The sequence below is a fragment of the Sminthopsis crassicaudata genome, chromosome 3, assembly GCF_048593235.1.
Source record: "Sminthopsis crassicaudata isolate SCR6 chromosome 3, ASM4859323v1, whole genome shotgun sequence".
NCBI classification, from domain to species: domain Eukaryota; kingdom Metazoa; phylum Chordata; class Mammalia; order Dasyuromorphia; family Dasyuridae; genus Sminthopsis; species Sminthopsis crassicaudata.
The window spans coordinates 572833170-572844291 of record NC_133619.1 but is presented as its reverse complement, the minus strand read 5'-3'; the positions used below and the strand labels follow the sequence as shown (position 1 = coordinate 572844291).

The following is an 11122-nucleotide window of genomic DNA, read 5'->3' as shown; positions in this document are numbered from 1 at the left end:
CTTAAAAGGCAGCTTCAGCCTTAGAAATTTTCATCTTGGGGGGGAGGGGGGGACTAGGGATGGAGGGGTGGGTTCTGAATTGAGTCATTGTTGTTTATCCTTCATTCTGGAAGAGAATCATGACTTCAGGGAGGTAATGCAGTATTGTGCAAAAGAATTGGATTTAAGGGAGGGCCTGGAGCTACTTGGGTTCAGTGACAATATATAGACCAGAACAACTGGAGATGGCACTGAATATAAGAAAGAGATGCAGAGGAGAGAACACTGTCCTTGGAGTCAGGAGGACTTGAATTCAAATCCAGCCTCAGACAATTGACACTTACTAGCTACGTGACCCTGGGCAAGTCACTTAATCTTGATTGCTTTGTCAAAAAACAAAAACAAAACAAAACAAAACAAAACAAAACAAACAAACAAAAAACAACCAGTGGTTGCAGAGTAGAAGATTGAAGGCTCTTCCACTGTTCACAGTGGTAAGTACAGCTGTACTGACCACACAATCACAAGGCTGTGACTTGGAGTGAAAGAGCTAGCACATACCTGATGAGTTCGGTAGTGAGGAGGGCAGGAACCCTGTTAGCTTTGGGCACTTGCAGGAAAGCAAAATGTGTAGTTTCATCTCCAGGGCAATTTGTAGTTTGGAATTATCTGAGGGACCGAAGATATGTTTTTGTTTTTTTTTTCCATTGAGAAACATCAAATGGTTCCAAGTACAAAAAGAGTTCTTGGAAAAAATTTAAAAAGACTTTAAAAATCAAATAAGAGAAATCAAGGAAAATTTTTTAAAAAGAACAATCCAAGAAAATCAAGAAAATTATGAAAATAAAGTCAATTAGCTGGAAATACAGAATAAAAACCTTTATGAAAAAAAAAATAATTCCTTGAAAACTAGAATTGGACAAGGAAAAGCTAATGACATTCTGAAGGAGGAGGGAAACTGTGTTCCCTTTAAAATTATCACTCTGAAATTGTGTCCCCTTTTTATCTGAGAGATCAAGATCTCCCAGGCCCCAAGGAATCTAGAGAGAGGGTCCATCCTCCTAGGATGAGAGAAGAAACACTATTCCAGGGCAAATCAACTCATTGATCTTTTGGAAAAGTCACATCCTTATTCAGGAAATTCTAAATTCTCATTCAATTGAGAAACCCTGGTTTATCAGCTCAGGCTGTCCTAGCTCCCCACCAAGAGCTACCCATATAACAGGTTTCCTTAAACTCATTTCTTTGCAGAAGGTCCCAAACAGCTTGCTAGGACCCTGCTGGCTGAGAAGGCATTCTCTTCTCAGTGTCAGCCTCCATTTCCCTAATAGGACTTGGCCATTAAAGAAGTCATTAGCACAGCTGGCTTCCTATTCAAAAATAAACTTTCATTTTTGCCATTTAATATTTCAGGTTTCATGAATTCTTTCATGAAGAACCTTCACTGATCTAAAGGGGATTTTAATAACTCTCTGTCACTAACCTCATCACCACTAACCTCAATTCTAAGACACCAAGAAATCATAAAAAAATCAAAAGAATGAAAAAATAGAAGAGAAAATGAAACATCTCATCAGAAAAACAACCGATCTATAGAACAGATTAAATAGAAATAGTTTAATAATACTCCAACTACTTGAAAATTAAGATAAAAAAGACTCGATACAATATTTCATTATTTTATTTTTTATTAAAGCTTTTTATTTTCAAAACACATGCATGGATAATTTTTCAACATTGCTCCAATTTCCCTCCCTCCCCTAGATGGTAAGTAATCCAAAATTTGTCAAACATGGTAGAAATATATGCTAAATCCAATTTATGCATACATATTTATACAATTATCTTGCTGCACAAGAAAAATCAAATTAAACAGGGAAAAAAATGAGAAAGAAAATAAAATGCAAGCAAACAATAACAAAAAGAGTGAAAACGCTATGTGGTGATCCACACTCAGTTCCCACAGTCCTCTGGATGTAGATGGCTCTCTTCATCACAAGATCATTGGAACTGGTCTGAATCATCTCATTGTTGAAGAGAGCCATGTCTCTCCATACAATAATTCAAAGAATTATTCAGGAAAATTGCCCTGAAGTTCTTGAACAAGAAGGCAAAATAGAAATAGAAGAAAAAAATCCATTAATCATCACCTGAAAGAGATTCTAGGAGGAACCCTTAGAGGTATACCATAAACAGGTTTCAAAGCTTCCAGGTTAAGAGGAAAAAAATATTGGAAGCAACAAGGAAAAAAAAAATGAAATATCATGGAATTACAATAAAGATTGCTTAAGATTTAGAAGTGATTACGAAGGACTGTACTTCTTTGAATACTATATTCTATAGATCAAAAGAATAAAGTTAAATATAATCCTGAATTTAAAAAAAATAGAAATTTAATGAACTCAGACTTTTAGTTTTGTGTGTGACAAAAACCCCAGAACTTAAGGGAGAATCCTACACATTCCACAATTCCAACCTTAACACCCAGAAGAAATAGAAAGTAAACATTAAGGACCCATTATAAGGATCTCAAGGTCAAATCATTTATTTCACCTGTGTGAAAATATTAGCCTTATTCTTGTGATTCTCATCATTATTTGGGTAATTTGAAAGAAAAGCACAGTATAATGAAAAAAAAAAAAGTTATGTTGGGAGAGATAAAAAAAGGAGTAATTCTCTTGTACAAATAAAGTGCAAAAAGATAAATTGATAGAGAAGAAGCTAGTAGAGCTAAGTAGGGTAGTGTTGTAACTTATTCTCATGGGAATGGGTTAGAGAGGGAACAACATGTGTATCTAGAAGGATATAAAAATCATCCAAATTCACAAAGAAAGAAGAGGGCAAGTGAATAGGTGAAGGAATGGGAGGATACAGTATGGGGTAGAAGTAAAGAAGTTATAACGGTAAAAATAAATAAGTAATTGTAGTTTACAATGAATGGGATGGATAGATAAAATGGAAACAGATAGCAGATAAATAAAGGACAGGAGTATAATTTAGTTTGTAAAAAAAAAAAAAAAAGCAGGGATAGTAGTCATGATCTCAAAGTTAAAGTTAAAAAGGATTTAGTCAAAAGGGGGAAAAAAAGCGAAAAATAGAGAAACGACAGCCTGTGTTGGCAATTGTATTCAATATTGTTTTAGACTATTTAAAATACCTAGACAGTATAAAGTAAAGTATACCTACCAAAACAGACGCGGGAAGTATATGAACATAAATATAAAATGCTTTTTATAAAATAAACTCAGATGTAAATAACTGAAGTAATATTTATTATTCGTGGGTGGGTGAAAGCAGGATGATTTTTCAAATCACAGTAGAGTTTAACTAATCTATCCATTCAGTGTTATCTAGTTAAATGAGGAAAACAGTGATTTTACTGAATTAGAAAAATAATAACAAAGTTCATTTGGAAGAACAAAAGGTCAACAACTTCAGAGAAAAAGGATGTAAAGGAGTAGATTCAGCAGGATTGGACTTTAAGCTAAGTTATGAGGGATGCTCAGCGGTGGCCGGCTCTGTCTGCGAGGGGCGGAGGAAGGGCCCGATCTTGGGCTAAGGGAGAAGACCCCACTTCCCCACTCAAAAGGGCTGAGGTCGTGTCTCCGGAGCGATGGAGGGTTGGAGGAAGCGCGCGGGTGGGGGGAGACCGCAGCTGATGACTGCCTGCTCACCTTGCTGGGAAAGGGGAAGAGGCTACCTGGGGAGCGGCCGGCGGATAAAAGGTCGCTTCCATTTCTATCTGCAGCTCAGAGCTTTGTCTCCGCACTAAATAGCAGTGCAGAGCAAAAATGGTCAGCCGACAATCAACCACGAAGGGATTCGAACCCTCAATCTTCTGATCCGAAGTCAGACGCCTTATCCGTTAGGCCACGTGGTCGCTGGGCTGCTGGTTCTTCACTTGGCCACAAGAGATGAGTCATAATTTCGAGGAAAGAAAGAAAAAAAAAAAAAAAGCCCAAACAATTGTTCAGCTCCTTGGCCGGGCTAGGAGTCCCCGGGAAAGACCGCGAACCAAACTAACCTGCCCTCACGTAGCTTCTCTTCTACCGGGACTCCTGGAAACGTGATCACCCCGATGGGAAGACCAAGTCTGCACAGAGTCACCCCCGGAGGGAAAAGCCTGCAGGGCCCGCGGGCTCTCAGCCGGACTTCGCACGGACCTAGGGACGCCCGGGAGGCGAAGGATGCGGCTGCACCCGGGCCGGGGACGGTGGCCCGGGTGGCTGGTCCCAGAGGGACGCGGGATAGGGACCCGGTTGGGACTGTCAGCGTTAGACTAAGGGGTCTGCGCTCATTTTGGAGGCAGCGAGCGATAGCCCCGGGGTGAGACGCTAATCCCGCTGTCCCAGCGCTCCTAGGTTTAATAGCTAAAAGCGCCTTCGAGGCTGCAGGGACCCTCGTTACCGGGTGCATCCCAAGGAACCACAAAGGAGCAAAGCGACGCACGCGGGAAAAGGTCGCGGCCGCTCCCGCCGTGGTAGCGAAGAACTGGAGAAGAGGGGGTGCCCGTCGTTAGGGGTGGCGGAAGGTAGCGGAATATGGTCCTTGTGTAAGCAATGATGAACGGGCTGGGGTAGGTAGAGAGGCCTGGAGAGGTTTACACGAACTGATGCTGAGGGAAAGGAGCAGGACCGGGCACACATCGTGCAGTAACAGCGAGAATGCGCTCTCAGGGACCCGAGGCAATCCCAACAAATTTAGGACAGAAAATGCATCCGCGCCCAGAAAAAGAACTCGAGATCATGTAAATCTAATGCTATGTTCACTTCTTCTTTCTGTTTTTTTTTTTTTTTTTTTTAATCTCTCCCATGGTTTTCCCCTTTGCTCTGATTTTTCTCTCCCAACACGATTCATGAAGCAATGTGTGCTAAAAATAAATACATTTATTAGGCAAAAAGAGACTTTAGGGACATCCTGTCTCCCGTGTCCTTCAAACAGGTTCCTCATTGGAGTGCCATTCCTAGCCATCTGTGCTCAGCTGCCAAAATCAGCCTCCTAAAACCCACTACCACTCCCTATCTCCTCCAGGATCAAATATAAAACCTTTTGCTTGACTTTGAAAGTTCTCCTCAACTTGACCCCTCCTGCTTGGGAAAGCCTCCTAACTCCTTAGAAGCAGAGAGATTCAAATCTCCCTCTCTGTCAGCCAGCAATTTATTAAGCTTTTACCTGGAGTCAGGCACTATGCGAAGCACTGGGGATGGATGCGGAGAAAGGCACAAAATAAACAACAAACAAAAAACAGGCTCTGACCTGGAGGAGCTCACAGTCTAATGAGGGATACAACAAATGAGCCACATCCAAGATAAATAGGGAAGGTGCTGAGATGAAAGGGGGCTGGGGAAGGCTTCCTATAGGAGGTGAGTTTTATCTGGGACTTGAGGGAAGCTAAGAGGCAGTGAGGAAGGAGAGTGATGGAGGCCAGTCAGAAAAGATGCCCAGAGCTCAGAGATGGAGGAATGGCCTGGAGGTCACTGGATGGAAGAACATATGTAGATTGGGGACCAGGACATCAAGGAGGTGATACCGTGACATGGAAGTGAATCGGATTTAAGTGAGGGAGGGCTGTGCAAGATGACCTGCCTCACTTTCACCTCCAGAAACATCTGAGTCCAGTGGTCAGATAGAGGTCAAGGCAACTGGAGATGGTCCTGGATGCAGTGGGGGACTTTGAAGTGAGATGTAAAGAGATCTGAAAGGTAGGGGGAGGCCAGGTTATGAAGGGTGAAAGCCAAACAGAGGACTTGACATTTGACCCTGGCAACCACTGGAACCACTGGAGTTGTCTGAGTGGAGAGTGGAGGAGATGGGGATATTGTGGATCTAGTCTTTAATAAAACACTTTGGTGGCTGAATGGAGGAAGTATTGGAGAAAGGAGAAGCATGAGCCAGGCAGAGCCCCCAGGAGATGGTGTCCAGGTGTGAGGTGATGAAGGCCTGGACCAGGATGGGGCAGTATCAGATGAGAGGAAGGTGAAATCAACAGATGCTGCAAAGATAAAAATCAAAGGCCTAGGATATAGTTTGGAAGGGGAAGAAGGGTGGTGAAGGCTAGTGAGGGATTCAGGATGGTTGAAGGACTCCTGAAGGCCTGGGAGGATGGTGGTGCCCTAAATAATAACAGGGAAGGGAGGTGGAGAGAGAGCAAGAGTCTCAACTTGGCATGTTGAACTTAAGATGGTTAGAGGATGTCGAGTTCTTCATGCTAGTAGACTTAAGAGGAAGAGGTTGGGAAAGAGGGAAGCTTGTTGACCCATTATGTTAGTCTAACACTACAGGTAGTGCTGGATTGCCAGAAATGCCAGAAGGGAAATTGTCAGAGGCCAAGAGAGTAGTCCACAAGAAATAGAACTCTGGGCTGGGCATCGGGAGGCCCTGGGAGCTCCTTAGGTCTCAGCTTGGGCAAGTAACTGGATGTCAGTTCTAAAATGATGGGGCTCTAATCGATGAGCCTTTGATTGTCCTCATCTGGGACTACATGGTTTTTAGGAACACTGCTTCAGAGCAGTGTTCTGGCCCATCTACTACCATATTCCTGAGACAGTCACCGAGCTGTTGGGAGAATCTAGTCATCATCCTCTGTATGTTGAAGGCCTTCTATCTCTGTCTCTCTGTGTCTCTTTCTGTCTCTATCTTTAGTACCTCTCCCTTTCTTGTACTTCTCTGTCTCTCTGTCTCTGTCTCTCTCTCTCTCTCTCTCTCTCTCTCTCTCTCTCTCTCTCTCTCTCGTCTCTCTCTCTCAGCATGGTCTCCCATTCCTAAGGGAGAGGCTGGCCCCAGAAGAATGGCTTGTTTCAAAACAAATTCTTCAGTCACTAATTGCTTCCACCCCAAATCTCCCTGTGGTCCCCATAAAGAAAAATAAAAGGCTACTTGAACAGGGACTTGAACCCTAGACCCTCAGATTAAAAGCTTAGTGCTTTACCAACTGAGCTATCCAAGCCCCACAAAAACTTACTGTCTACTGTTTATCTGATAACCAGAAATGTTTGAAATTTTTTTTGGAGGGTCTCGGCTTCCCTGGTTCACGTTGCCATCCCTAAAGACTCCAGGGATTGATACCTGTTCCTAGGCTTTTCAGCCCCTTTTATAGATGAGATGGCTGAGGCCAAAGGAGCTAAGGGATTTAGCCAGAATCAGAAGCAAGGCTAGAAGACAAGGGTTCAGCTCCCTCAAGTCCGGGTTTTCCTTCCATTCCCCTCCGGTGATTAGACAAGGCAGGTGAGTGATTGACCATGTCTGTATCCTCACTCCTTTCCAGAGGGAAAGTTCTAAGATAACTGACCTAGACTGTGGCTCATCCAAGCTTGGCATCTGAGCAGAGAACCAGGCAGCTGCTCTGTCCTGGGGAACCTGGGGAAAGCTTCAGTGGAGTGGATGGATTTGAACAGAGAACCTTAGTGAACCCTCCTAGTTCTTCCTTCCTTTAGTCTTACTTCTGAACCCCAACATAGCATTCTCACTTTCTCTGGTTTATTTACTTGCATTTTGTTTTCTTTCTCAGTTTTTCTTTTTCTTTCTTCTTGATCTGATTTTGATTGAGGTTGGGGAGTGACATAATCAAATATCTGTTTTTTGGAAGAAAACCCCATTTTAGAGAATGGACTGGGACCTCATTAGCAAGATAACTGCAGAAATATGTATACATATGTTGGATCTTACATGTTATTTTTAACATATTTAACATGTATTGGACTATCTGCCAGCTAGGGGAGTGGGTGAGGGGAAGGAGGGGAAAATTTGCAACAAGGGTCAATGTTGGAAAAAATTACCCATGAATATGCTTTGTAAATAAAAAGCTTTAATAAAAAATGTAAAGTAAGTCATCATTAAAAAAAAACAAAAAGAAGTATGGTCATAATAGCCTTTGTGGGAAGGTGACTTTAGGATGCATTGGTCTTGTTGTTGGGTTATAGGAAGAGCTTTTTGTGTAGTGCTGGAGAAACTGAAGAGATTAGAGAGTTTTAAATATTTTATTTGAAAGGGAGAGATTTACTGAAACCAAATGGATCCATGGTTTGGTTCCCAGGGCTGAATGAGACTATCGTCTCCAAGAATCCAGCGTCCAGCCTCCTGCCTGAGTTCCCATGACATATTTATACACAGTGGGGGGTGGGGGTGGGGGGGTGGAGTCCAAACTCTGGTGAGCAGGAATCTCCAGGCAGGAACCATTAATTCAGCTCTGACAGGTTGGGGGGGTAGGACCATACATTCTAACAAACTGGGAGTTAAGAAAGTGTCTGGCTACAGACAAAGTCTAGATTTCCCCCTTTTTGAGTTTACACATTGACAATTTATAACCTCTGAGTTACATCAGTTTTAATTCACCGGAGGTGGGGGTGGGTTTGCAAGTAAGGGGATTGAGGCAGAACAATTAAGGAAACTGAGTCAGGACAATAAAAGAGAACTATGGCACAACATTTGAGGCAGGAGGCTGATCCTCTGCTGTCTATGTAGGGAGCGGAGGGGATTTTGGAATGAACCAGCCCTGAGTAAATAATGGTTAAATTGTGCTCATCCTCCAATTGAGCTCTTTTCTCCACTCTATGAGTATTTTGTCTCTAAAGCATGATACCTCCCTCTGTATTACTGACATTCCAGCCAGCCTCTTCCTACTGAGGCTCCTGTTCTCTTGGGGGGGGGGGGGGGAGGGTTGAGAGTCAGCAAGGCTCCAAAAGTGGGTCAGCTTCCAGCTTTTAGATCTTGGCTCATGAGCTCAGCCCAACAATTCAGAGATGAGGCCCTGAGGCTGAAGAATGCAAGGGGGAATTTAATGACTCTCCCAGGGTGACACGGGAGAGCAGCAGCTCACGCGACAGAGAGCTTCCAAACCCCCAAGTTCAGCATTCTGCCCATCGGATCAGGTGGCCACCATCAATTTCCTGTCGTTGATGAACTTCTCTTTCTTACTCCTCCTTGACTCGAGTATAGCAGGCTGCCTGCCCCCAAGTTTCTAAAATCCCCGAGTCAGCAGAGAGTGTTTTCAGTGTGTACACCCCTTCCCCCACCCTGTGCCACAGTGTAGCTGAACGAGGAAAAAGTACTTTGGATATAGAGTATCTTGTGCAAAGGAAGCTCTGTCAGTGTATCTCAGAGGGAACGGAGGGGATTCAGGCGGCAGAAGAAAGGAAAAGTAGAATGAAGAGTTTAAAATGGAAAGAGCGTGTGCTGTGTGACACGGGAGGCAATAGGGAGCCGCTGCATAATCAAATATCAGATTTTTGGAAAAACCCATTTTAGAGAATGGACCGGGACTACATTAGGTTATATGCTGCTTCATGAAATAAACCCTCCGTCTCCAGCTTCCCGGAGGTCCGAGATGCAGTCACCTGCGTTTGGTCTCTTGGTTTTCTCCACTTGTTTTAAAGCTCAGCTGAGGGGACACTTGGTCCGGGTGAAGCTGACCCGAGAAGGCGGGAGTGCTATCCGGACCTTGGGGCTGTCTTTCCGGGGGTGTATAATGCCAGTGAAGTGGCAGCTAGTGGGGGACAGGCACTGGGCTTATTCTCTCCCTCTCCCCCTCCCTCTCCTCCTCTCTTTCCCCCTCCTCCTTTCCCTCCCCCATCCCTGACCCCTTTCGGTACTCTGAGTTCCACACAGGGGCCAGTTTCATCCTCTCAAATGGCTTGTGTCCCGAGCGAGGCAGAGCGGGAGCGCTAACGGGCCAGGCTTCTCATTGGGGATCCGAAGACCAGAAACGAGCGGCCGGCTCTCCTCAGCACGGACAGGGCTCTAGCCCAGGCAGCCTGCGAAGACCAGCCCGAGCCTTACGTCCTCATTCTCGCCCTGACTTTCGCCGGGGGCCCAGCACGGTTCCAAAACCTAGAAGAGGGCGGGTCTGAACTCTGCATCCTCGGGTTATGGGGGCCCCAAGGCTGCTACGGGACGTCAGGTCTTTGGGGGTGCGTGGTCTGAGGACTGCAGGAAGACCGAATCCAGGGCGTTTGGCTGAGGGGAGATAGAAGAGGAAGAAGAAAGGGCGGGTATGAAGGGTTCTGAAGCGCAAACAGAACTTAGGTCTGATCCAGGAGGTAATAGGGAGCCATGGAGAGACCGAGGGGGTGACACCATCAGGACTGAGTTGTAGGGAGGTGACTTCGGCGGCTACCGGAGGAAGGACGGGGAGAGCTCCCCTCTCTCCAGCTGCTCTCAAACGGGCAGCCCCCCAGTGACTTTGTGCGCACTCGGTTTTTCCCTCTGTGGGAGCTTTTCCCGGAGAGTCCCGGTGGAAGAGAAGCCGTACGAAGCAGGCGTGGCTCGGCTCGTGGCCGGTCCCGGGGGCTCCCAGCCCAAGGCCTGCGGGGCCGATACAAAGGCCTCGGCAGCTCCGGCGCCGGCCGACCGGTTTTTCCCCCCAGTAGCAGCCGGCTCATGCCTTGTCTCTTGTGAGCCAATTGAGCAGCAGGAGCCGTGGCGACCACGTGGCCTAATGGATAAGGCGTCTGACTTCGGATCAGAAGATTGAGGGTTCGAATCCCTTCGTGGTTGTTCCTCGCGGCGCGAGTTTTTGGTGCGTGACGTACTTTGTACGCGCTCTCCCATCCCAAGTCGGGGATCAAGGAGACCAAAGTGAACCTTTTCCAGTCTTCCTTCTTTCTTCCTGCACCCCCAAGAGGAGACGGACCCGCTAGGTTTTTGTTCGTTTTCAAGTCAGCCTGGAGCTCGGCTTCCCCTCCGAGGGCAGAGCCTCTCGGGGCCCCCGCACGCCTCCGGGGAGCTCCAGGGATGGCAGCGTGGGGCGCGGAGCCGTTATCCGGCACCGGATTGGACAGCCCGTCAGAGGCTTTGTCCGAGAGTCTGCACTGGGGCAACCTGCCCCCGGGAGTCCAGCGAGCGCTCTTGAGACAGGGGCGGGGTCCTCACGTCTCCGGGCCGGGGTCCTGCCTCCCCCCGACTCCGAAGTTTCTGGCTTGGCTCTCACCACACTCAGCTGAGCCCAGCTGAGAAATTTTGGGAAGAGCTACTTGGATCGGAGCAGAACTGCCCCGAGGGAGCGAGATTCCGACCCTCGCGCTCCCCACCCTAGGGGGCTCTGCACCTGGGTCCGCGCGCGCGGGCTGCCTGGCTGCGGAGAAGGCGGGTTTCCGAAATGGTGCCCCCTCCCGGAGGTCAGGGCCGTGCTTTAGATGTTCTTAGTCCT

The 11122-nt window shown here is 46.3% G+C and overlaps 2 non-coding genes across 2 annotated transcripts; one reads left to right on the top strand and one right to left on the bottom strand.

Moving 5' to 3' along the window:
• Nucleotides 1–3786: 3786 nt before the first annotated feature.
• On the bottom strand, nt 3787–3859 carry TRNAR-UCG (transfer RNA arginine (anticodon UCG)). The gene has a single exon. It is a non-coding gene; the product is annotated as a tRNA-Arg (tRNA).
• Nucleotides 3860–10397: 6538 nt separating this feature from the next.
• TRNAR-UCG (transfer RNA arginine (anticodon UCG)) lies at nt 10398–10470 on the top strand. The gene has a single exon. It is a non-coding gene; the product is annotated as a tRNA-Arg (tRNA).
• The last annotated feature ends 652 nt before the right edge of the window (nt 10471–11122 follow it).